Source organism: Oryza glaberrima, chromosome 3 (assembly GCF_000147395.1).
Source record: "Oryza glaberrima chromosome 3, OglaRS2, whole genome shotgun sequence".
Taxonomy (NCBI): Eukaryota; Viridiplantae; Streptophyta; class Magnoliopsida; order Poales; family Poaceae; genus Oryza; species Oryza glaberrima.
The window spans coordinates 13882355-13908550 of NC_068328.1; the positions used below are offsets into that span (position 1 = coordinate 13882355).

At 41.3% G+C, this 26196-nt stretch overlaps 1 long non-coding RNA gene and 1 pseudogene across 7 annotated transcripts; one reads left to right on the forward strand and one right to left on the reverse strand.

Moving 5' to 3' along the window:
• Nucleotides 1-3311: 3311 nt before the first annotated feature.
• LOC127767346 (uncharacterized) lies at nucleotides 3312-8385 on the reverse strand. 7 transcript variants are annotated; one of them, XR_008016367.1, is made up of 4 exons: nucleotides 7696-8385; nucleotides 7394-7473; nucleotides 7237-7316; nucleotides 3312-6502 (listed from the first exon to the last, which is right to left on the reverse strand). It is a non-coding gene; the product is annotated as an uncharacterized LOC127767346 (long non-coding RNA). The 7 variants fall into 7 exon arrangements; XR_008016365.1 differs by having other exon boundaries at nucleotides 7237-7473; nucleotides 7696-8384; XR_008016363.1 differs by lacking the exon at nucleotides 7394-7473 and having other exon boundaries at nucleotides 7696-8365.
• A 1883-nt stretch (nucleotides 8386-10268) lies between these two features.
• On the forward strand, nucleotides 10269-16072 carry LOC127765644 (cytochrome P450 709B2-like; annotated as a pseudogene).
• The last annotated feature ends 10124 nt before the right edge of the window (nucleotides 16073-26196 follow it).

A 26196-nucleotide genomic window follows, 5' to 3' on the forward strand; every position in this document is an offset into this window, starting at 1 on the left:
GTGCCAATCGGTATCATGAAGGTGAAGGCAGTCCTAAGCTCAATTTCAATCTATTTATTGGTTTCAAGTGGATGTACCAAAATGGTTCCTTAAAGGAATTGGCAAAATCTACCATGGATTCCTCTAGGCTGGATGGGCAAATGCACAGGGTGGGCATTGCCATGTTGCCAGGTCAAAAGTTTGTGCCATAGTCAACTATGGCAGCCTTGGTATCCTAAATCTTGGGCTCATGGGTGAAGCCCTTCATTCACGATAGATTTGGCTATAACGCACATCACCGTTGAAGCCTTGGTAGAGACTAGTGATCCCAAGCTTGCAGAAAAAGCGCGACTTTGCAACGACGTTGGTGAATAGGGAGTCTGCCTCTTCTGTGAGAACAATTGGTACATGCATCAGGGACTCGTTCCTTGGCGCCGACTATCCACGACTGCTTCCCCACATGCATCTGTCACCGTAGAACGGTTGCACAAGCACTGCAAGCTGGCACATGGATAAGATATATCCAAGGTGCTCTAGGGATCCATACCATCTTGGAATATTTGCGGCTATGGTCTTTGGTCAGTTCTGTTCAACCCATCAATGACTAGTCGGATCAATTCATCTAGAAATGGGAGAACTCAGGGGTGGTACTCTTCCTATTCTACTTATCAAGCCATGTTCATAGGTCGAATTACTTTCCAATCTTCAATTTGGAAATCTCTTGCTCCTCACGTTGCAAACACTTTCTTTGGCTTGTGGCACTTTGGTGTTGTTAGACTGCGGATAGGCTTGCAAAGAGAGGACTCCCGCATCCAAGCCGCTGCATTCTCTGTGATTAAGATGAAGAAAGCATTGATCACATACTAGGTGCATGCTTGTCCGGAATCAAGATAGCTACGGTGGCTTGTGTTCAATACAATAGGGTGCACATGTTGTTTACCGATGGCCGAATCATCCTTTCATACATGGCTATGAGATAGCCAACCGAGGATCCCGAAAGAACGAAGGAGAGGTACCATTGTCACTCTAGGGGTTTAGTCTATCTAGAAAGCACGTGACGACAAAGTGTTTAATCAACAACAGTGGAACTAGGTCGACATTGCGAACACAATAGCGGAGGAGGCAACTCTTTAGCAGCTGATGAGGTTTGCAGTTCCACAACTACTTTTGTAGCACCGGTAGCCTAGGTCGCCACATCTATCGTGAGAATACAAATAGTGAAATCAGTCCCTTCTCCTCCCCTTCCTTTCCCTTTCCTTTTTCCTTTTTCCTTTTAGGTTCTCAGCTCTAATCAACAAACTTTACTTCCCTTAATCACTACAAGATTCCTAACTTTCACCAAGGGGGGTTTAAATCATCGGCCACCTATTAAAACTGCATCATTTCCGAGAGTTAAATTAAACCTCTCGGTTACTAATATACCCCGTCATCCACTTATAACCATTTCCGAGTGGTATCTTATAACTCTCACTCACTGATATATCCTGTCAGCCACATGCTACATAGCTGAATGTTCTCGTAACAACCCTCGTTAAAATTTCAAACGGTCGGCCACCTAAATCTTCCTGACGGTCTGTAGGATTTTTTGTTTGGATGCTTGGCAAATCTTAGGATTCTAATAGTGATACAATGATACACAAGTCTTATACATATTCCCCCAAACAAATGAAAGCTAATTAAACTAAAGCATGCCGCGCACAACAAGAGTAGCTGACGAAAGATCCACTAATTGGAGTAGGTTTAGAGTTTGTGCAATGATGCAGCTCCATCTCAAATTTGAAAAGAAATGCTTAAACCCAGTTTAAACAAATACTATTCGCATATATGCCTCTTCATCTAGACCACACAACCAAAACCATTTGTCCATTTCCTGTCTCTTTCAGTCCTCCAGCAGTCCAGCATCAAGCAAGGCTGCAAGGGTTTTGGATTGGTAGCGTCGCGTGAAAAAAAAAAAACAAACAAAAAACACAGGGCTGACGAAAAGAAGCCGCAACCAGATTATATTAAGATCATGAGGAAGTTAACGTTACAATTGTCAACAACATGGTTGCTGAAAGGAAGTTCTTAGCATGCCAAGATCAGGTTCTTACCTCCGAAGTTAGATAAACTTTTGGATAAAAGTGGCAAGCTTTCCAAACGGCTAAACGGTACGTTTCGTACGAAAATTTTATATACGAAAGTTATTCTAAAGTATTAGATTAATCCATTTTTCAAGTTCGTAATAATTAAAACTCAATTAATCACGCGTTATTACCACCTTGTTTTACGTGAAACACTTAATCTTTTATCTTCATGAGATTCAAACACCACCACCTTAGTGTAAAAACGAGGACCTACAGTTAAAAAATAACAAGAAGCATAAGAGTAAATTTTACTTCGAACTACTATATATATATCCATCAAAGTTGCATAATAGATTAAACTAGACTCACCTTTTTACTTTAATGTCACTGGTAATCTGCCCGTGCTAACGCTACGGTAATATTTAACAATACAAATCAAAATAACTTTTGAAGAAACATATTCAAAACATGTCTAAAATACAAATATCCAAGCAAGATATACATGTCTTTATCCGAATGCTAAATGATCTGCGCATATTTATCATTAAAATAATAACTCCCCTTTATCACAAATTTATTGTATTTTATAAAGTTGTTGAAATATAAAATTGTAGTCAAACGCAAAACCCCAAAGATAAAATAATTCAAAAATCGCATGTTTTAATTTTTGTGAAAGAGAGTAGTAAATTAAAATAATTCAAAAAATCAAATGTTTTAATTTTTGTGAAAGGGAGTAGTAAATTTAGATGGAGCAATTAATCGCATATTATGCACAGAAGATAAATTAATTAAATATTTGCATAAAAGGTATATGCACCAATATTATAACACAAATTGTTTCATGTCTTCTCCAAAACAGAACATTTGACATTCTTTTATCCACAATTTGCACACAGATACATTCGGTCAATATCAAATTTTTCTCCATAAATTTACCATCAGAACTTCACGCCTAACGATATACATATCTCTCCCCATATCTCCGTCCTAGAACTATATCCCTATGTCTCTGTCCTAGAACCTCGCATAACCTGTCAACATATTTTCCAGGAGGATATGGACAACTCCCACAACTCATCACCCAAGAAGTGCACCTAGGTAACACATATTGATATCCTAGGATTGTTGTAGCAACAGGTTTCATTGTAACACAATAAATTTTAATGCACCTGTGAAACCTCATTTAACAGGTCAACTTTTAAAATTGAAAAAATAATTAAAGTAAATTACTATTGATAATATAAAAGTATCGTACAATACAAATATGCATTTCATCACTGCACAAAATATCTCAATGATAAAATTGCACCAGAAGGCCCAAACAGTTAGCAACGTACCATGACAAAGCACAATTCATTATTGGACCATTTGCTCAGGTGAACAGTTTGGTGCCAAACAGACATGCTCTCGGGAATATGAAAAAGTTTGAAGCCATATAATTAAAGAGGTAACTTATTGAAGAGAACTAAAGAAAACTCAAACAAGCCTCGTCCAGTATTGCAGTTCCTAATTATTCAATTGAACCATCATCCATGCAAGAGTATTGATGGTCTCAGCAAACAATGGGAGACTGCAAGCAAATCAAGAAGATAGTACCCTTGGTCACTGCACAAATGCTATTTGCTCTGAAAAAGATTTACTGCTTATAAATGCAATAATCTAGACAAATGCAACATGTAAAAGGGTATGTAGCCTAATGGTTGCAGTAACCTGAGTAGCACCCCAAGGTCCTGAATTTAAATCGCTATAGGAGCGAATTTCAGATTGGGTTATTTGAGGGCTAAGTTCTTAATTTAAAAAGGTTGCATATATCCAGTTGGATGTAGAGGCCGGGTAAAAAAAAGACAAATGCTACATGACAGATTTGGCACTCTCTTGGATATGATGTAACCTCTATGAATGAAAACAAATATACAATCTCTACAGACAAAAGAATACGCTGTTGATGTCAAAAAGGGGAAAACTTTGATCTTACCTATGATGCAATCCCATTTGACTTGCTTGATCTGGTTTCATGAAGCCTCTGTTTCATGATTAAACAAAAAATAGTAGCTAGCACTTATGTCTCTTTTCATCACCACAGGGTAGCAACATGATCCATGGGTGTTTTAATACTTTATTGGATCACCTTGTTTTTTTTACTTAGTTGCCTATAACAATCGAGTCTAGTACATCGAATTCAGGGCTTTCTCAGAAACTTATATAATTAATCAAACGGTCAAATAGTAAGACCATGTACTTTGTTTTTTTTTTCGAGTAAGAGCATAAACTAACCTGTATCAATATGACCAGGAAAGAAGAGTAAATGAATAGTTTTATGTGTACCACTGACAGTTAATTGTAAGGCACATTCTTTCTCATACCTAACTATTGCTTGCTGCAAAATGGATGAAAATAAGTGTGTCCAGAAAAAGAAGCAAAACCACAAGAATTACTCATACCTGATTTCATATCTCCCTCATAGGTGAACTGGAGAGACACAAGCATTTGTAAATGGAAGAAAAGGTCATACAGATTAGTCAGGATTAGTCAGGACGTCACACAATTATGCGGAACTGTATAACTGAAACAACAACCTCATTACCACCGACACCCCAGCCATTTCTTCTTCTCCTTACCCAAACACCCAAACATGAGCAGATCACCTAAAGTAATGCAAATCTTCATTGATCATGAGGGAAGCATCATATCTCAAAGAGCAAAACCATGTTCAATGCCACTGTACAAAAATTAAAAAAACAGTAGTATTTCGTGCACCCTACTAATTTCAGGAGGGTTTACCTCAGCAAAATTTAGAAGGATGCATGCCATAGGAGGGTTAACCTCAGCAAAATTAGAAGAAACAACTTCAGCTATAAACACTCTTCAGGAAATTATACTTAGATAGGTTGTAATGAACTTTGCTCATGCAAGAAATGCAAGTTTACCTTATTTTTTTGTAACTATCCTACAAGGAAGAAAACTAACTTGAGCTATTTACAAAAAAAACTAATCGCACACCACTTCTTTATATTCAACTGATCCAACTGAGCCTATTCGTCCTGATTCAAAGTGCACCCAAGTTTAGAAATATAAACTGAATATCTCGCGCATAACAGATGTACTTCAAAGTTTGCCCTTAACGAATCAGAAATGTGTCATTATCCTAGAGAAATTAGTTATGCATGTATGTAGAGAAAGATTATCTGGGAGTTACTAAAACAGTTGTAAATATTCCACCATATCTTGAGCTAACAAAACACCTTTTTCAAGCAATTGGTTAATGTCCCCTTCTCCAATCAAACTTATAGGTGTGTTTAAGAAACCATATAAGGCATAAGGATTTAATTTATCTAAATTTTCTTAACAGCGTACATTCCAAGAAAGCTCTCCAAATTTCATATCAGCATGTACATTCAAACAAAAGTAATGTAAAAGCAGCATATACTTATATAAAAATTGAGCATATGCATCTAAATAAATATTGTAGTACAGTCTACATTATTTTAGATACATTACTAAATAAGAGAGTAGTACAAATATACAGGTACAGTATTAACTACCCGATTATTCATTTGTAAACAGAAACTAAGTAAGTCTGCTAGACCTAAGATTTTCTGGGAAACAAAGACAACTTGAACTTTATAAATATCGTACCACAGTCTACATATTTAGAAACATAACTTGGGAAAAAAACATGGCCATTTACTGATATAAACCAAATCTGTGGTCAATATATCGACTTAAACACTGAATATAAATGGCTGGCCATGTATATAGCATTTCCCGTTGCAACACTGAATCACTATTAAAATTTTACAAAGAAATTTATATAGTTTGTAAAAATATTTATGCTCCTAGGATTATACATGGCCAGCCATTTAGCTTTGAAGTTACCTTTAGATGGCACGAGGAGAAAAGTAATTCCAGCGTTCAATAAAACAAATGCTAAAAATCCTGGATCCTGGACAGTTGATCCTCGGTGAGCACCTGAGTTATAATTCCCCTGGCCATGCAAGTGTGTCGATGATATATGCCACTAACTCCTAGGGTCCCATCATTCCTATAGCATTACTGCATTACTTTTATAAACAAATTATAGAACAATAATATACAGTAAAATTTTCATAAGTCAGTCCTTGCATGGAATTCAGAAAGTGGTAACTTTTACCAAACGGATTTGAAAAATTGAAGGATTTTGACTACACTCAGATCTGCGCCCCTGATGGCATTCCCAGAAAAACACTACCTTTCATTTGGTTGTGAAATCAATTGTCAATCTCTCACACCGGGACAATTATGGAAAACAATCCCAGATTAATGAGAAGTTTAGCTTCACATTTGATTAAAAATTAACAAAATCTCTATTTGCTACAATCTAAAAAAAACTCGATAGCAGAACACTAACCTTTGTTTCTCAAGGGGGCACATCTGGTGTAGTACAAGTCTTAAAATGCTTCAATCAAGAAAAGCTTCTCTATCTGCAGAATGTACATGTACAGAGTTGTTGTCATCATGAGCCAACATTCTCAAATTCTAAATCAGCTTCCGCATTTGAAAATACTGCAGAACTTATCATTTTCTGATTCCATCATAAGCAACCATATATTCAGGCATCCCAGCATGTATACAACATGTTATTTGTCCTAGTGTTCTGAAATGCCGAGCTCATATGTAGTTTGACACCAGCCAACCGGAAAAGCTCACTCCAAAAGTGCCCAGTGAAAACAGGATCTCGATCACTGACAACGGATGTCGGAATCCCGTGAAAACGAACAATGTACATTCAAACTAATTTGGTATGTTCACTTATAAAATCATATCAAGAGATTTTTATGAAATGACCATCAGACTATATGCTTATATGCTTGAGAAGATTTTTCTAACTTTCAGGAAGGCCGTGGTCGCACTTATATTCTGATTTTCTATAGACTTTGTGCAAATTCTCGAAAGGAACTATACTATATATTAATAGCAAAACATAGGCAGTGGTTGGCACTTATGAAAAATCTGCTTAAAATATTCTATTGTGTGGTCTAGATTATGTAGATAATAGTCGCCTGAACCATTATATTGTCCATGCTCTAAGAGGAAAGATCTAGCTAGTATGTACACAATCATATATGTGTATTTACATAGCAGGAAATCTGGTCAAACAAAGTATATACGAGAAAATGAAATTCATCAAACATCAGAGGTGAGGGTTAGAAATTACCTCCACACTCAGATCAGTTGATGGTTACTTCATATTGTTAGATCATATAATTATGATGGTGCCTCCCATTCGACAGGTTTCTGACAAACAATGCACATACACATTACAAGAGAATTGTCTGTGACCTTGCAGATCAAAATGGGGACATGTGGTCAACCTAACAAATTGGGTATTTCTGAAATGAACCCACCCCAACAGAAGAAAAGAAAGAAAAAAAACTGTCCGGTATTCCTCTGTCTGCAAGGTAGGGAAAAATCATTACCAACAGAAATCATTTGTATAATCACACCCCAATGCATCAGCTATCAATGTAGACCAAAAGATTCAGCAATATGAAAGTTGAATTAAGGAAACCATTATTGATCAACCTATAACAGGAAAAGATAATCTGCAGCATATCATTGTATACCCACAGCTTTTTCACATAAGTATTTTAACAAACACAAATCGTGCACACACCTGATGGAGACAGGGAAGCAGCAGTCCTCCACACTGCCACAGGAGTAGGCGTCGACGGCGGTGGCGTTGGCAGCGGGGAGGAGGAGTCACTGCCAGGGGTGGCGGCGTCGGTGGCAGGTGGGCGGAAGGAGAAAAGGCGGGGGGATCCTGGGCAGCAGGGGCGGCGGCGGCGCTACGCGCCGGCGGCGGGGGTTAGGGTTGGGAATCGCGAGGTAATCGGCGGGGGAGGCGACCTGAAAGAGAGGGAGGGCGTAGGCGCAATGGCGGCGCGGTGGAGAGCGATGGGCGGCGGAGACGCGGTGGAGAGCGGTGGGCGCCGGCGCGGCGATGTGGGGGAGGCGCGACCCTCCTCCGTAGTCCGCACCACCATCGCACCGCGCGCCCCTCCGTATTGCGGAAAATCGCCGCGCCAACCCTCCCTCGTCGCGCCTCCCCCACATCGCCGCGCCTCCCCTCCCTAGTCCGGAGGAGGAGCGCGTCGATTCAATGAAAAATCCGGCGCACGGCGGCGAGGGAGCGAGGGGGAGGCGCACGGCGGCGAGGGGGCGAGAGAGCGCGAGGACGCCGAGGAGGAGATGCGGCGCTGATGGTGGAGGATGCGGAGAGAGCGCGAGGAGAGGAGATGCGGCTCTGTGTGGTGGAAGATGCGAGAGATGCGCTGGGCGGTCGGATCGACCTCCTCTGTTGATTTTGGGCCATTGGATGTGTGACATAATGAATGATGAATGAGTAAAAGCATTCGTTTAACTATAGGGCAGATTAAAAAATTGTATGATGATGTTTTGATTTATTTTTTATCAAGCAGAAAAAAATAAATCTTTAACGCCGGGAACGCATGTCACGAGCCATAGCTCTTTAAGGTGATCATGATTACTACCGAGCACTTTTCGAAAAGAAAATCGTTCTAACCAAATCAGAAAAATAAAATATATCCAAGACTGCATAGTTGACGATGCATATATGGTATCAGAGCGGATCCAGGTCTCGAACCAATGGAGCCATGGCCTGATGGAGCACTTTTCCCATCCTCAAGGAGGTACCATGAGATACGAGGTACTGTGAGATACCAATCTAATCCAGGACTAGCTATATTTATGGCACCATATTTTTCATCAAAAAATATTCGGTATGTATTTACATTGTAAATCTTTAAATTACATATGTAATTTTAGTATATTTACAATGTAAGTCCTAAAATTACATATAATTACATATGTAAGTCTTAAAACTACATATGTAAATCCCAAAATTATATATGTAAGTGATTTGTAAGTGGGGTGTAACTAGTATGTAAATTTGTATAAATACATAATTACAACAACAAAATTGACTGCTACAAACCCATAGCAATTCCGGATCAACAAATAAAGTAAAAAAATTACAAAGGGATAAACAGGTGGAGAAACGGATGTGCATCGTGCACACGATGTCCAGCGCAGTGCATCCCAGCCGTTAAAATTTGACTGTACTCAGCCACATAATGTGGCGACACTTTTTCAGCAAATCCGATCTAATCCAACCGTTGGTTTAGGAAAGGTATGATGGGGCTAAAACAAATCACCGCCTGCTCGACTAAATCGCATCCACCGATGACAGCCTGATGAAAAGCATGGTTTGGCCTGATGAACTGAAGCGTGCTGCGTGAGAGAGGCGTTGTACATGCTGCTGGTGATGGTGATGGGGTCTGCGTGCACCTACTCCTGCTGCTACCACTCCAGGCTGCGCCAGCAATACGAGCTCCAGGAGAAACCCTGCGGCGACTGTTGCCATGCTGTGTCCACTGGTGCTGCGAGCCCTGCGCCCTCTGCGACCAACCTCCAGCTTTGGCTCCCCCAACTCTCGATGAAAAGCCACCACAACAATCGCCAAGCTCCGCCCTTGACCACCAAAAAAGACTGGATTTGGGTGACCGAGAGCCCGACGAATGGCTGCCGCAACCATTGCGGCCTCCAGGTACCGCATCGACGAGCTCTTGCCCTTGACCACCAAAAGAATGACTGGATTTGGGTGACCGAGATCTCGACTAACTCCAAGGCAACGCAGTCGGATCCTCCCCACCACGGCCGCCATGCGTTGTTGCCTCCGTGCCGTCGTCGCATCCAAGGCGCCGCGGTCCTGCCGTTGGATCCACCCCACCACGGCTGCCGTCTCATCGATCCCGCCGCGGCCGCCATCTCATCCACCCTGCTGCGGCCGTCGTCGCATCCACCCCGCTGCGCTGCTGCCGTCGCATCCATGGTGCTCTCTCTTGTCCTGCCTGTGATGCTGAAGAGATGTGTGCGAGAGAAGAAAGAGATGTGTGTGTCTGTGCGATACGGAAGAGAACACGAAAAGACAAAAATACCCTTCCACCTATGGTACCGCATCGATCCTTCCTGTAGTACCACGCGGTATAGAGGCTGTGTCAGCCGTTTGATGGGGCTAGATGGACGGCCACGATTCGGTACCGCATAGGGTCAAGGACAGTAAAAAATCTCTCCAATGTGTGAATCAAAATACACTATAGGTCGGTCTCAGTCTCTTAGACCTTGATATACCACCACCATCAACCACAGAAATGACCTGGATATATATTGCACCATCTTCCTATCATCTGTTCTCCTCCCCTTTCTCCTCCAAAGCTACATCCATCCCTGTGTGTTCATGGACTCCATCCTTCTCCTGCCTCTGGTTGCTCTCCTAGTTGTTGCCATCTCATGGCTATGGGATTACACCGTCGTGCGACTGATTTGGAGGCCTCACTGCATAGCCAAGGAATTCAGAGAGAAGCAGGGGATCCGTGGACCTGCCTACAAGTTCTTGGGAGGCAACAATGGCGAAATCAGCAGGTTGAAGGAGGAGGCAGATGACCAGGTGTTGGATAATCTTCGTGACCACAACTACCTCCCAAGGATCGCACCTCACTTCCTCAAATGGAGGGCTCAGTATGGTATCGCTTTGTGCTTAGTGTTTCCTTTTTCTTTTCTTGGGCCTTGTTTAGTTCCAAACTTTTCCTTCAAACTTCCAACTTTTCTATCACATCAAAATTTTCCTACACATATAAACTTCCAACTTTTTCATCACATCGTTCAAATTTTAACCAAACTTTCAATTTCGGCGTGAACTAAACACACCATTGTTTGTGGTGATGCTTGTTGCTGTTCTTGCGTTTGGCTCTTTCTTTGTTGGAAGCATTTGCACCAAGGGAATTTTGATGCTACTTGTCAATCTCTCTCTCCTCTCTCTTTCTCTCTCACACACACAGACACACACAATCAATCAAGTAGTATCTATCAGTGCTAAATACTACTCCCACGTCTCATTATAAATGCAACTATAAGTTTCCGTCCAACGTTTAATCGTCCGTCTTATTTGAAAAATTTATGAAAAATTTATAAGTTAAGTCACACATAAAGTAATATTCATATTTTATCATCTAATAACAATAAAAATACTAATGATAAAAATATTTCAAAAAAACGGATGGTCAAAGTTGGGCATTGAAACCCACAACTGCGCTTATTATGGGACGGAGGGAGTACTAATATAGAAACAACTCGAAGGGGGTGTTTAGATCCAGAGGTGTAAAGTTTTGGCGTACCACATCTTTCTATTAACTTATTAAAGGAATAAAAAAAAGGAGCCTCCACGTTCGCTCTCATGGCCTAGAAATTCTCACATTAATCAGAGAAAAAGAAAAACAGAGTCCATTTAGGAATACAGTTTAAAAATAATTGAAATTCGGAATTGAAAATAAGGAATATAGGAAGAGAAGACTAGATTCCATACCGGTATACAACTAATGGAAATTTCGAAATTAAAAAAAATAAGAAAAATAAAATTAGAGGTTAGATCCGTATAGTAATACAATTTAGAAATAATAAAAATTCGAAATTTAAAAATAAGAAATATTTGAAGAAGAATATAGAGTCCATATAGGAAAACAATTTTAAAATATCTGAAATTCGGAATTAAAAAAAAGGAATATAGAAAGAAAAGACTAGAGCCCATACTGGTATACAATAGAACTAATGGAAATTTTGGAATTAAAAAAAATAAAAGTAGAGGTTAGATCCATATAGAAACACAATTTAGAAATAACAAAAATTCAAAATTCAAAAATAAAGAATATTGGAAGAAGAATATATAGTTATATATGAATACAATTTAAAAATAGCAAAAATTCAGAATTTAAAATACGGAATATATGAAGAGAAAATTAGAATCCATACCAGTATACAATATAACTAATGGAAATTCAAAATTAAAAAAAAAATAAGAAAACTAAAAGTAGAGCTAGATCCATATAGAAATACAATTTAGAAATATTGAAAATTCGAAATTTAAAACAAGGAATATTGGAAGAAGAATATAGAGTCCATATAGAAATACAATTTAAAAATAACTAGAATTCGGAAGTTAAAAAAGAAATATTAAAACAAAAATACAATTTAGTAATAATAGAAACTAGGAATTAAAATAAGGAAAATTGTAAGAAGAGTATAGAGTCCATATAGGAATTTAGTATTAACTAAAAATCAGAATAAAAATAAAAAAAAAATTAAAAGAGTACATATAGAAATACAATTTACAAATAAATAAATTAGAATTAAAAATGAATATTGGCACAATAGTCTAGAGTCCATATAAGAAACAATTTAGAAACAACTTAAATTTGAAATTAAAAAATAAATAATATCGAAAGATGAGTTTAGAGTCCATATAGAAATAAAATTAGAAATAATAAAAATTTAGAATAAAAAACAATATTAGAAGAAGAGTCTAGATTATATATGGAAATATAATTTATAAAGAACGGAAATTCGGAATTGAAATAAGAAATATTGGAAGAGGAGTTTAGAGTTCATATAAGAGTATAATTTAGAAATAATTGAAATTTTAAATTTAAAATAAGAAATATAGGAATACAATTTATAAATAATAGAAATTCATAATTAAAAAAAATAAATAATGTTGGAAGAAGAGTATAGAGTTCATAAAGAAATACAATTTGGAAATAACTAAAATTCAATATTAAAAATAATTAATAAATATCAATACAATATATTACGAATATTACACATTGGTTAGTTTGATAAAGTTAGTACAAAATTTAAAATTTTGTTGTCATTTTAATATATTGTGATAATAAAATATAAAAATATATATGCTATTATATGAGAGATAATATAAGGATGCTAGCTGCGTAATTTGCGCGGGCCACCATGCTAGTTGGGTATTATATAGGATGTCGCATGGGTTGTTCGGGCACTAATAAAAAAAACTAATTATAAAATCCGTTAGTAAACCGCGAGATGAATTTATTAAGTCTAATTAATCCATCATTAGCACATGTTTACTGTAGCATCAAATTGTCAAATCATGGAGCAATTAGGTTTAAAAGATTCGTCTCGTAAATTAGACGCAATATGTGTAATTAATTCTTTTTTAGGCTATATTTAATACTTCATGTAAGTGTTCAACTGTTCGATGTGACATGGTGTAAAATTTTAGGGTGGGACCTAAACAGACCTGAAATAGCAAAAATAGGTGCTTGGATAGTACTAGTACTATCAAAAGTTTTGAATCTCTAAAATTCCGCTTGTTTTGTATCAGTTGTCCCATTTCAGATTAAATGGTGTACTTCCTTCAAATGGATGCTTGCCCCGACAGATGAAATTTGTTTGATGGCTTCTAATAATAATAATAATAATAATCCTTTTGTAATTCTTTAGCAGAAGTTTTCAACTCAGGGTCAAGAAACAGTAAGAAAATAAACAACGTTTCGCAACTCTTTTCACTAAAAAACGCAAGTCACGGAGTGAAAAGTACTTCGTTTGTTTGTTGAATACTACTGGAAAGTGGAAACACAATCAACTTTGCATCTCAAACAAATCAGAGGCATATGCTGAGAGATTTTGTAAACAATAGCTCTTTCAAATATGTATAATGAGATGCTGATGATATACGAATATTTGAATGGTTGCAGGAGAAGCGTTTCTGTTTTGGTATGGAGCAAAGCCACGCATCTGCATTTTCGACTATGAGTTGGCTAGGCAGATTCTCTCGAGCAAGTCTGGACATTTTCTGAAGAATGATGCGCCCCCAACTCTGGTGGCCCTAATGGGCAAGGGATTAGTACTCTTGGAAGGCACTGATTGGGTGCGCCATCGCAGGGTAATCAACCCTGCTTTTAACATGGACAAGCTCAAGGTAACAGTAACACCACCATCAATCTCTTCTCATACCAACAGATTTCGAACTTCACCTGTAAGTTTTATGGTGTACATGATTTCAGATTACAGTCATGAATGTATCTCTTTCAAGACCTCTTAATGTGTAAAACTTATTAGAGCTAGTGAGTCCAGAAAAAAGAAATATACAGGACTGCATACATAGAAGGCCATAGGTGAGGTATTTTTATTTCATGAATAATTTTGACTTTGTGATTTACAGATGATGATAAGCACAATGACGGGTTGTGCTCAAAGCTTGGCCAAGGAGTTAAGAGGATGTCGCAGCCAAGAACAAGGACAGAGTAACAGAGGTCGACCTCAACCAAAAATTCAGAGAGCTAACAGCAGATATTATTGCCCATACTGCCTTCGGCAGCAGTTACCAATTAGGCAAAGAGGCCTTCCAGGCACAGCATGAACTGACAGAGATCACCATGGCAACTTTATTTCAAGTGCAATTACCAGGGCTCAAGTAATAAACTCTGCTTCCCTCAATAGTCTTTTTTCCTTTTGTAAAACTGTCACTCACTTTCCTAATGGATTTGTAATATGTTCTCTCATTCTGGATGCAGCTATCTTCCTACTGAAAGAAATCGGCGCAAATGGAGGCTTCAGAAGAATCTCAGGGACACACTGATGCAGATCATACGATCGCGGCTATCATCAAAAGACGGCGAGTACGGCAACGATCTGCTCGGTTTGATGCTTGGCGCCTGCGCTTCAGACGAGCAAGGGGAGGCCAGCAGCTTGAGCATGGACGAGATCGTAGACGAGTGCAAGACGTTCTTCTTAGCCGGCCATGAGACCACCTCCCTCCTCCTCACATGGACCGTCTTCTTGCTCAGCGTGTACCCCGAATGGCAGGAAAGGCTCAGAAACGAGGTCTTGAGAGAATGTGGGACGGATCAGTGTCCTGATGCCAATTCACTCGGCAAACTGAAGGAGGCAAGGAACAAGAATCTCTTTCTCTACACCATTTAATTACATTTATCTTATATGTTTTAGTGTTTAAGAAAGCAACTTGTTCCGTTTTAGGATATAAGGTGTTTCGACTAAGTTTATAAAAAAACTTAGCAACATTATTGGCACCAAACAAATATATTATAAAGAATATATAATGGTGGATGTAATGAAATTAATTTGACATGAATGCAATTCCTCCAAGTTGATCAGATATTTAGGTTATGTTTGAGGAGCTTAAAATTCTGATAAGTAACTGTTTGTCAGTTAGCTTCTAAGAATCTGCCGGGTTTCCTAACTTTTATGTTCCATTTCATTTTCTATATTCTTCTTTATACCTACAGATTCTTAGAGTACATGTGAGAATCTGTACTGTTCGAGAACCTGGATCAAATAGGGTCTTTTTACTTGGGACCAAATCAAAAACACCTTACATTCCGAAACGAAGCGAGTAATTAACTACAAGAGTAGCATCTACATTTTGTTTGTTTGCAGATGACAATGGTGCTCCTGGAGACACTGAGGCTGTACAACCCGGCGCTCTTCATCCAGAGGAAGCCCACGGCGGACATCACGGTGGGATCGCTGGCGATCCCCGCCGGCGTCGCCGTCTACATCCCGGTCCCGATCATGCACCGGGACAGGGAGGTCTGGGGGCACGACGCCGGCGAGTTCAACCCGCTGAGGTTCCGGGGCGGGGCGGCGGCGGCGGCGGCCGGGATCCCGCACGCGCTCCTGTCCTTCTCGATCGGGCCGAGGTCGTGCATCGGCCAGGGCTTCGCGATGCTGGAGGCGAAGGCGGCCATGGCCGCGATGCTGCGGAGGCTCTCGTTCCGCGTCTCCCCCGGGTACGTGCACGCGCCCGTGGATTTGATCACGCTCAAGCCCAAGTTTGGGCTTCCGGTGATCGTGAGGCTGCTGGATGCATGAAGTGGGGGTGTGTTTCGATCACGTGTATAGCAATAATAAAAACCAGTCAATAGTAATACCCCACGTTTTGCTGCGGAATATGTGTATATGTTTAAATAGCGTGGAAACGATGTGAAGATGATGACTTGATATTGCTTGCATGTTAAGTTCTAAAAATACAACAAAATTGTAAATGTTGTGCCGTGTTTGTGTGAGATTGAAATCGGTAAATGATGTGTCATGGTTGTATGAGATTTAAGATACTCTAAATAATAATTGCTAGTGGATGATTATGTGACGCACTTTATCTATTGAGTTTTAGTAGTTAGTGGATACCAACTATATATAGAAGGTATAGATGGCATGATTTGATGATGTGTGGTGTATAACTAAAAGGCAAAATTTGCTACAAGACACTAGAAAATCATACTGGTGGAGAAACCATCTTTCGTCGGTCGGCCAATTTCCACAATAGTCCCGGATGCAATAAAAACCGGGGCTAAAGATCATCTTTAGTCCCGGTTCGAATGTTATCAGGGCATGTCAGGCCCCCCGGGATGTTTACCAACCAGGACTAAAGATCGTAACTTTAGTCCCGGTTGGTATTACCAAACGGGGCTAAAGATCCTGGTGATCTTTAGTCCCGGTTGGTGCTACCAATCGGGACTAAAGTCCCACCCCTATATATATATATGTCTTCTTCCTCCTCCAGCTGCCCGAGCAAGTTTCAAAATTTCTTCAAAAAAGAGGGGAGGTCATGCCAAAATTTCTATTGAATTTATTTTGGTGATTACATACAAATCGGAGGTGCCTAAAAGGTTTGCAACTTCATCCTCCAATGTTTTTTTTGTCATACTACATTTGCACCTATGTTTTGCACACTTTTTTTTTGTCTCCAAAATTTAGTTGTAAGTTGATGAGAGAGAAAATGTGTGTGGGGAAGAAAGAATATATAGAAATTTAGTTCATTTGCTAAACAAGGTTTTATAAAATAGTTGAGAAGGAAAACTCTAGTGAAAGTTAATCTTAAATAATAGAAAACAAACTAAAATGAAAATTAAAAGAAGTAAAACACATTAAAATTAGTTTAAAACTTTACAAATAGTTTTTAAGAATTATTTGGTGTAATATTTTACGATTTTTGTATGAATAAAGATATCTTATAATTATTGTATGACTGTCATTATTGTAAGAATAATTATTTGTGTACGGTTTTTTTTGACTCATGTAGATGGATCGGCAATGGATGTACGCTGACCGGCGGTCCAAAGAGTTTATTGACGGCGTGCACTATTTTTTGAGAGTGGCCGAAGCTAACAGGCAAAGGGGTTTTATTTGTTGTCCATGCAATAATTGTAAGAATCAAAAGGAGTATTTTGCATCTAGGACTATTCATTTCCACTTGTTTGAGTCGGGGTTCATGCCAAGCTATAATTGTTGGACATCCCACGGAGAGCAAGGTGTTGAAATGGAAGAAGATGAAGTGGAAGACGACAATATTCCGGACTTTGCTCAGTATGTTGGATTTGAAGAAAATCAAACGGGCGAGGAAGAAATAGCTGCTGATGGTAACGACGTTGCGGATGATCTTGGTCAGATGTTGCAGGACGCCAGGGAGGACTGCGAAAGTGAAAAGGAGGCCCATAAATTGGACAAGATGTTGGAGGACCACAGAACTTCGTTGTACCCAGGTTGTGAGCAGGGGCACAAAAAGTTGGATACCACTCTGGAGTTCTTGCAATGGAAGGCAAAAAATAGGGTTAGTGACAAGGCATTTGGCGATTTATTGAAACTCGTCAAGAACATTCTTCCGGGGGAAACAAATTGCCCGAGACAACGTACGAGGCTAAGAAGATAGTCTGCCCGTTAGGACTGGAAGTTCATAAGATTCACGCATGTCCGAACGATTGTATCCTATATCGCGGTGAGGAGTACGAGAACCTAGAAGCATGCCCAGTTTGCAAAGCACTACGATACAAGATTAGACGAGACGATCCAGGAGAAGTTGACGGGCAGCTAACAAAGAAGAGAATTCCTGCTAAGGTGATGTGGTATTTCCCTATAATACCACGGCTAAGGCGTTTGTTCAGGAACAAGGGGATGCTAGAATGTTGCGATGGTACGCTGAAGAGCGTCAACAGGACGGGATGCTGAGACACCCCGCCGATGGTTCGCATTGGCGAAACATCGACAGAAAATTTAAAGAATTTGGAAAGGACGCACGAAACATACTGTTTGGTTTGAGTACGGATGGCATGAATCCTTTTGGAGAGATGAGCAGCGGCCATAGCACTTGGCCCGTTACGATGTGTATCTACAACCTCCCCCTGGCTATGCATGAAGAGGAAGTACATAATGATGCCGATTATTATTCAAGGCCCCAAGCAACCTGATAACGACATCGATGTGTACCTAAGACCACTGGTCGAAGATCTTAAACAGTTGTGGAAGAAGGAAGGTGTCCCCGTGTGGGACGAGGACAAACAGGAGGAGTTTAACCTACGAGCGGTGCTGTTCGTAACCATCAACGATTGGCCTGCACTTAGCAACCTATCCGGACAGTCCAACAAGGGGTACAAGGCTTGCACTCACTGTATGGATGAAACAGAAAGTACGTATCTTAAGCACTGTAGGAAGGTTGTATACATGGGTCATCGTCGATTCCTTGCAGCAAACCACCCGGTACGGAAGAAAGGCAAGCACTTCGAACATAAGGCCGACCACCGTACGAAGCCTAAACATCACAGCAGGAAAACAGTGTTTGCTATGGTTAAAGATCTTAAAGTAGAGTTCGGAAAGGGGCTTGGAAGCCAGCCTATAGAGAGCGAAGATGGTCACGCGGCGATGTGGAAAAAGAACTCTATATTTTGGGAGTTACCATATTGGGAATTCTTGGACGTACGCCACACAATCGACGTGATGCACCTCACTAAGAACCTTTGCGTAAACCTTTTTGGCTTCCTAGGTGTGTACGGAAAGTCGAAAAATACACTGGAAGCACGTAATGATCTGAAGCATATGGAACAACGCGGCGACCTTCACCCGGAACCAAAGGAGAAAGGAAGCCATTACTTGAGTCCAGCCAGCTACACTCTTAGCAAGGCAGAGAAGGAAAGTATGTTTGAATGCTTTGAGAGCATAAAGGTACCGTCTGGATACTCCACGAATATCAAGCGAATAATAAGCACGAAGGAGAAGAAGTTCACAAACCTAAAGTCTCATGACTGTCACGTGTTGATGACACAACTGCTACCAGTTGTAATAAGGGGTATCCTTCCAGACAATGTCCGGGCAACAATAACAAAGCTATGTGCATTCATGAACGCAATTTCGCAGAAGGTCATCGATCCGGATAGATTAGAAGCCCTTCAGAATGAAGTGGTGCAATGTCTCGTCAGTTTTGAGTTGATATTTCCACCTTCATTTTTCAATATAATGACGCATCTGCTTTGTCACCTTGTAAAAGAGATCCGTATTCTCGGGCCTGTGTACTTACACAACATGTTTCCTTTCGTGAGGTACATGGGCGTTCTGAAGAAGTATGTTCGTAACCATACTCGTCCAAAGGCAAGCATCGCCAAGGGTTTTGGAACAGAGGAGGCTATCGAATTTTGCGTAGAATTTATCGAAGACCTTCGCCCAATCGGGGTACCTGAATCACGCCATGAAGGGAGACTACGGAGAAAGGGAACTCTCGGAAGGAAAGCAATAATGACGGTAGACAACAATTTATTCCGTAAAGCCCATTTCACTGTTCTGCAACACTCTTCATTGGTAGCTCCTTACATCGAGGAGCACTTGGCTCTAGTTCGCGCCAGGAACATCGGTAAGTCTGATGCATGGATTACACGGCATCACATTGATACTTTCCCCACGTGGCTACGACAATATCTCATGGGTAACGAGTCGATCAACCAACAACTTGCCTTCCTGGCGAGGGGATCGTCTGGGTCGATCGCGACATTCCAGGGATATGAGATCAATGGGTACACATTCTACACGAGAGCCCAAGACATGAAGAGCACGAACCAAAACAGTGTTGTTCGTGTCGATGCCATGGGACACGATGGAACAACTGCCACGTATTACGGTGCCATCGAGGATATATGGGAACTTGACTATGGTCCTCTCAAGGTTCCTCTGTTCCGGTGCCAATGGGTTAGGTTGACTGGTGGAGGCGTAATGATTGATGACAGTGGTATGACAACTGTTGACCTTAACAAGGTTGGATACTCGGACGAACCTTTTGTCCTTGCCAATGATGTAACGCAAGTCTTTTTCGTGAAGGACATGTCTAGCAAAGGAAAGAAGGGCAGAGGGCCTGACGAGCCTAAGCGTCAAGTGGTTCTCCCAGGCAAAAGAAAAATCGTTGGAGTTGAGGACAAGACTGACGAGGATTACGATCAGTTGGATGGGCAACCCCTTTCACGGTGACGATTGACCCTAGCATCCTCCTATCAAATGAAGACACCCCTTACTCACGCAGCGATCACAAGGAGGGAACAATAGTGAGGAGAAAGTACGTGCAGTCAACCGTCACCGCCGATGTAATGCCGTAATTATTGTGTACACGATGTAAACTATTTTGGATGTATTGATTATCCATATAAATCAATTGATGTATGGCATAATTTACTATCATTCATATGCTACATTTAATTGACTATCATTCATATGCTAATTACAATTGACTAGAGAATTTTTAAAAGTATTAAATCATTCATGTGGCATTTACAGATGTTAATTAGAGTTTTTCACAATTTAATTTACTATCTTTCATATGCTACTTATATATGACTATTCGAATTTTTAAAAGGTTTAAATCATGCATGTGGCATTTACATATGTTAATTAGAGTTTTTAACATTTAATTTAATATAATTCCAACGCTAAGTATATATGATGATTACAATTTTTATTAATTTTAAATCATGCAGTATGTACATACATATCTTAATTAGAGTTTTTACCAATTTAATAATATCATTCATATGCTAAGTATATATGATTATTGGAATTTTTATTAATTTTAAGTCATATATTTGCTTATTACGATTTATCCACTTAATTTATTACAGACAAAAATAATTTTTCGAAGTAATTGTCATTAATCTTTATACTTTAAATAATGTTAATACATTAACTTCTATTTTAGAAACACATATGTAAGCGAAAATAATATGCAGTGCTATAATCTTTAGTCCCGGTTCTTAACCCTAACCGGGTTTAAAAAGAATTTGAAAATAGCGGGAAAAGATCTTTACTCCCGGTTGATGAGAACAACCGGGACTAAAGATATCTTTAGTCCCGGCTGTTAAGAACAACCGGGAGTAAAGAAAAGAGTTGTTCTTAACAGCCGGGACTAAAGATATCTTTAGTCCCGGTTTTTCTCATCAACCGGGAGTAAAGATCCAGGGGTATATATTTTCCCGGTGCGCCCTCGTCTTCTCCACCAACACTTAACGTTTTCGGCCGATCGATCTCTCTCGGCCTCTCTCCTTCGCCGCCACTGCCTAGGGCAAATCCCCGCGCCGACGCCGTCGTATCTCGCCGTCGTCTCGAGCTCGTCGTCCTCGCCGCCGCCTCCGCCTCCTCCGCCGCCGCCGCATCTCTGGGGTGAGAGCCGCCGCCGCCTCTCCCTTCATCGATCTCCGATCTCGATCTCTCTCCCCGTCGCGCCGCCCGCCACGAGACGCCGCGCCCTGACGACGCCGCGCCACGCCGCCGCCTTCGCCGCTGCGCGCGCAATGCCGCCGCCGGCACGCCACGCCGCCGCCTTCGCCGCCGCGCAACGCCGCCGCCGTATGCAACGCCATGCCGCCGCCGCCGCCACGCCGCGCGCCAAGTGCCGGTCCGATGCCGCCACACCGCCGTTAACGAACACGTGAACGAGAACGAACACGTCAACATACGTTGCCGCGAGAACGTGAACGAGAACGAGAACGATCGAACGAACGAGAGCGAGAACGAACACGTCAACGTACGTTGCCGCGAGAACGTGAACGAGAACGAGAACGATCGAACGAACGAGAGCGAGAACAAGAACGATCGAACGAATTAACGTGAACGAGAACGACAACGAACGTGAACGAGAATGAACGTGAATGAGAACGAGCGAACGAACGTGAACGAGCTAGGGAACGTGAACAAGCAAACGAACGTGAACGTGAAATGCAATATATATATATGTTACTTCGTATTTATCCTAATACATATTTTTTGTATCTTGTAGAAAAGACGTGTTGTCGGAGTCGTCCCTCAAGCCGGAGTGGAAGAGCTAGCCCTAGAAGGAATTCGTGCAGGCAAGTGACGTAATAATATAAATGATTGTTATATTTGTAATGTAATTAAGAATATTAGACTTGTAATTAGACTTAGCATATAAGATTGTGTAGTGTTCTAATATTATTTGAGTTTTAATATAAGATTATTTTATTGCAAATTAGACTTAGTATGTAATTATTGACTACGGAATTGGTGCGACTCCTAGCAATTGACTATTGTAGTCTTAATTAGACTTAGCATTTACGCATGAAACACTTAGCATACATGACTATTTTAGTCTTAGCATGTAATATTATTTGAGTTTTAATATAAGATTATTTTATTTGTAATTAGACTTACTATATAATTATTGACTACGGAATTGGTGCGACTCCTAGCAATTGACAATTTTAGTCTTAATTAGACTTAGCATATACGACAGTTACACTTAGCATACATGACTCTTTCAGTCTTAGCATGTAATATTATTTGAGTTTTAATATAAGATTACTTTATTTGTAATTAGACTTAGTATGTAATTATTGACTACGGAATTAGTGCGACTCCTAGCAATTGACTATTGTATAATATACGTCACCTAGACTTAGCTTATATCACGATTTGTAATTAGACTTAGCACGTAAGGTTGTGTAGGGTTCTAATGTACGACATTTACACTTAGCATACATGACTTAGATTGTTAAAACATAAATGTCTCGTGACTTAGCAGATGTTTCTTGTATCAACAGATGGCTGACCGCGATGAGGAACAGATATTGTACGATACAATCGCGAGGGAAGCAGCCAGTACTGGAATGAAGAAGAGGGGAACGAGGATCCAAACCAGTACTTGAACGAGGAAGGGAACGTGGAGAGGGATGCGGAGGGGAACCAGCAGGGGCACGTGGAAAGGGATGTGGAGGGGAACCAGGAGGAGGAGGCTAGTGGTAGTCAACCCTCCGTTGGACAGAAGAGGGCACGCGGGCAACGAGGTGCAGCGAAGAAGCTTGAGGGTCGGCACATCATAACAGAAGTGGAAGAAGATGGACGTCCTAGTGCCCCGGCCGAAGCCGCCAAGAACTATGTACGTCACAGCGGTTGGGTTGTGCGGGATAACGTGCCTGTCAGTACGGTGTACTGGCGAAGAACAAGGGCACGCGGAGATCATGAGAGCTTTGTTCCAGATTCGGAGAAAGAGATGCTGTGGACCACAATGCTCGAGACATTCACCCTTCCTGCGGGTACAGAGGACAAAGTGAAAAGGTGGACTCTGAAGAAAATGGCAGAACAGTTTCAGAGCTTCAAGGGAGATCTGTACCAGAAGTATATCCTGAAGGGGCAGACACCGAACTTCGACACATTCCCAAAGCTAAGGGATCACTGGGACGAGTTCGTTGCATATAAGACAGGTGAACAAGGGCAGGCGATGATGGAAAGAAACAAAGAAAATGCCGCCAAGAAGAAGTACAATCACCACTTGGGGTCAGGAGGCTATAGCGTCGGATGCCGAAGTGGGAGGAGATGGAGGCTAGTTTGATTGAGAGGGGTATCGAACCGGCAACCGCCAATTGGCCGGAATGATTGAAGTTCTGGTACTATGCTCACGGTGGAACGCTCAACCCAGCTGATGGCTCACTGGTCTTCGGCGATCAGATACGAGAGGCTGCGCGACGACTAACAGATGCAGTGGAAGCCTCCTCTCAGGGCACGTTCCGACTGGACAGAGATAGGGACGAGCTGACACTCGCCCTGCAGACTCCAGAGCATCCAGGACGAACACGAGGGAAAGGGGTGATTCCTTGGAAGATTGGTTTCAAGGAGGACATCCACACGTACAGGAGTCGGATGAGGAGCAAGAGAGATACCGAGGCGAAGATTGCAGATCTAGAGTTCCGGGTATTGAGCTACGAACTCAGAATGCAAGAGGAGGTGGCAAGGAAGGTTGATGAACGCATGGCCACACATCGATCCCATGATCCCCAGCCAACCATTCCTCCTACAATGGTGAGCCCGTCAGGAAACCGTAGCAGCTGCACCTCAACGGGGCAGGTAGGATCACAGAGCATGGACGCCATGCAAACACAGGACGAATCAACCTGTCCCGTTGATGACATCACTCAGCGGACACCATGTGAGCTGCATATTCCTTACAAGAACTTATCAATAAAGGTAAGCTCGTAGTTTATATATTTTAGATTTAGCCATTCCGCTAGTTGCTGCTTATATATGTTGATTACTAATAAATAATCTCTCACAACATGAAGGTGGCGTCGGGCATGGCCATCCCAACGGACCCTTCAGGTACTTACCACTGCAGGCCGATTCCAGCAGGATACTCGAAGGTCGAAGTTGAGTTGGTCGAAGGCGCGTACGAGGACCTCGAGTTGGATTACCCTGGAGGAGACGGTGAGACGCATCTACGAGACACAAGCCATGCCATTATTCTATGGCACAGGCGGTACATCATCCTCCCTAGGCGACAAGCGGTGTCTCGTGCACCATCTCCTCCTCAGGATCCAGCACCGTCTCCTCCTCATGCTCCGCCAGCACCGTCTCCACTTCAGGCTCCAGCACCGACTCCTCCTTAGGATCCTGCACCGACTCCTCCTCGGGCTCCTACACCTACTACTCCGCAAGCTCCTCTTCCGGCACCTTAAAAGTCAAGGGCCCCCCCAGCTGCACCGCCTGCCCACACAAGGGCAACGAAGAAGGCGAAAGTTGACGCCGCCAAGAACAAGGACCCGGGGTACGATTGTATGCAAGAGGAGCTTGACGCTTACGTTGCATCAGAAGTCAAGAGACAATTCAAGCCTCGAAGTCCAGAAAAGAAGATTCCTATAGACCCCAGTGTCAGGAACTTCTTCAGGGGTATGTCTGCACCTGTCAAGGAGGCCATCAAGCTATCGGACTATGAGCGAACGCTGAAGAAAGCATCTTCTGGAAAGTCTAAACCAGTCCCTCAGCTTGGAGAGCAACCAAACCAGGAGATCGAGCCGTTTTTGACCGGGGAAGACATGACGATAGAAGAATTTATTATTGACACCGGTCTAACTACGGATCAATTGCTAGGAGTTGAACCAATAGAAAAGGCGGAATTGAAATACATGTACGAACTCGGTAAACCGCTTGTCAAGCCCGAGCTGGTGCAGTCCCTACCCACACAAATGTACAAGTTCCATCAACTGTACATGGAGATGAGCGCCACCGGTAGAGAGATGATCGGAGCGAGGATCAGGGACCCGGACTTCTTGCAAGGAGATGATATTCTCTGGATCAATTTCAAGGGAATCTACGAAGTATACCAGCTGGATGCCCTCGACGTCTCTATTATGAGTTGCTGGATTTTGTAAGTAAGTATATCGTTCAGTTATATTTCTTAATTACTACGTCTCCTTTAATTAATTAGGTCCTTGTATATAAGTAAACTATATAAAATTAAATACTTCCTTTTATCGTTGTAGAATGGAGATTCAAAGGGCCCGACGGCGGAGGGTTTTCGATACTGGATTCATCGACCCTTGGAGAGTAAACGTCGCAATGCTCGACCAATATCCACAAGAAACAGAGGACAATCTCGTCCATCTCCTGAAGGCGCAGCATTACAAGACGTTCATACTGTTGCCGTACAACACAGAGTTAGTTTAATTTTACTGTCTTCCTACATATCAAATTTCATTCCCGTACGAACTTGCTAAGTGTTTCATATGTAATGCATCCCACGCACATTGCAGATTCCACTGGGTGCTTTTACTCTTCGACCTGTCGGCCTGCACCGTCAACGTATATGACTCAATGGATAAAAAAGAGTCTACGTTTGACAAGGTTTTCGAACTTATAGACAGGTACTGGTATAAGTTCCTCTGTTAATTAAGAAATTCTTGTTATGTTAATTATTTCTACTACGAATCATATCTTTAAACTCCATGTAGGGCTTGGTATCGGTTCCGTCATTTGGTCCGCGGCAACTAGAGAGAAAGACTTAGGCGGAGGTTCAAATTTCCTGTGAGTACACATGCTCTACATTTATATTTCTCCGATTCAAATTAATACATAGAAGTGTATATTAATTATATCTCACGCCGTTAATTTGTCATTTATTTGTAGTGCGCAAAGCAAAAGCAGGGAACTAACTTGTGCGGCTACTACGTATGCG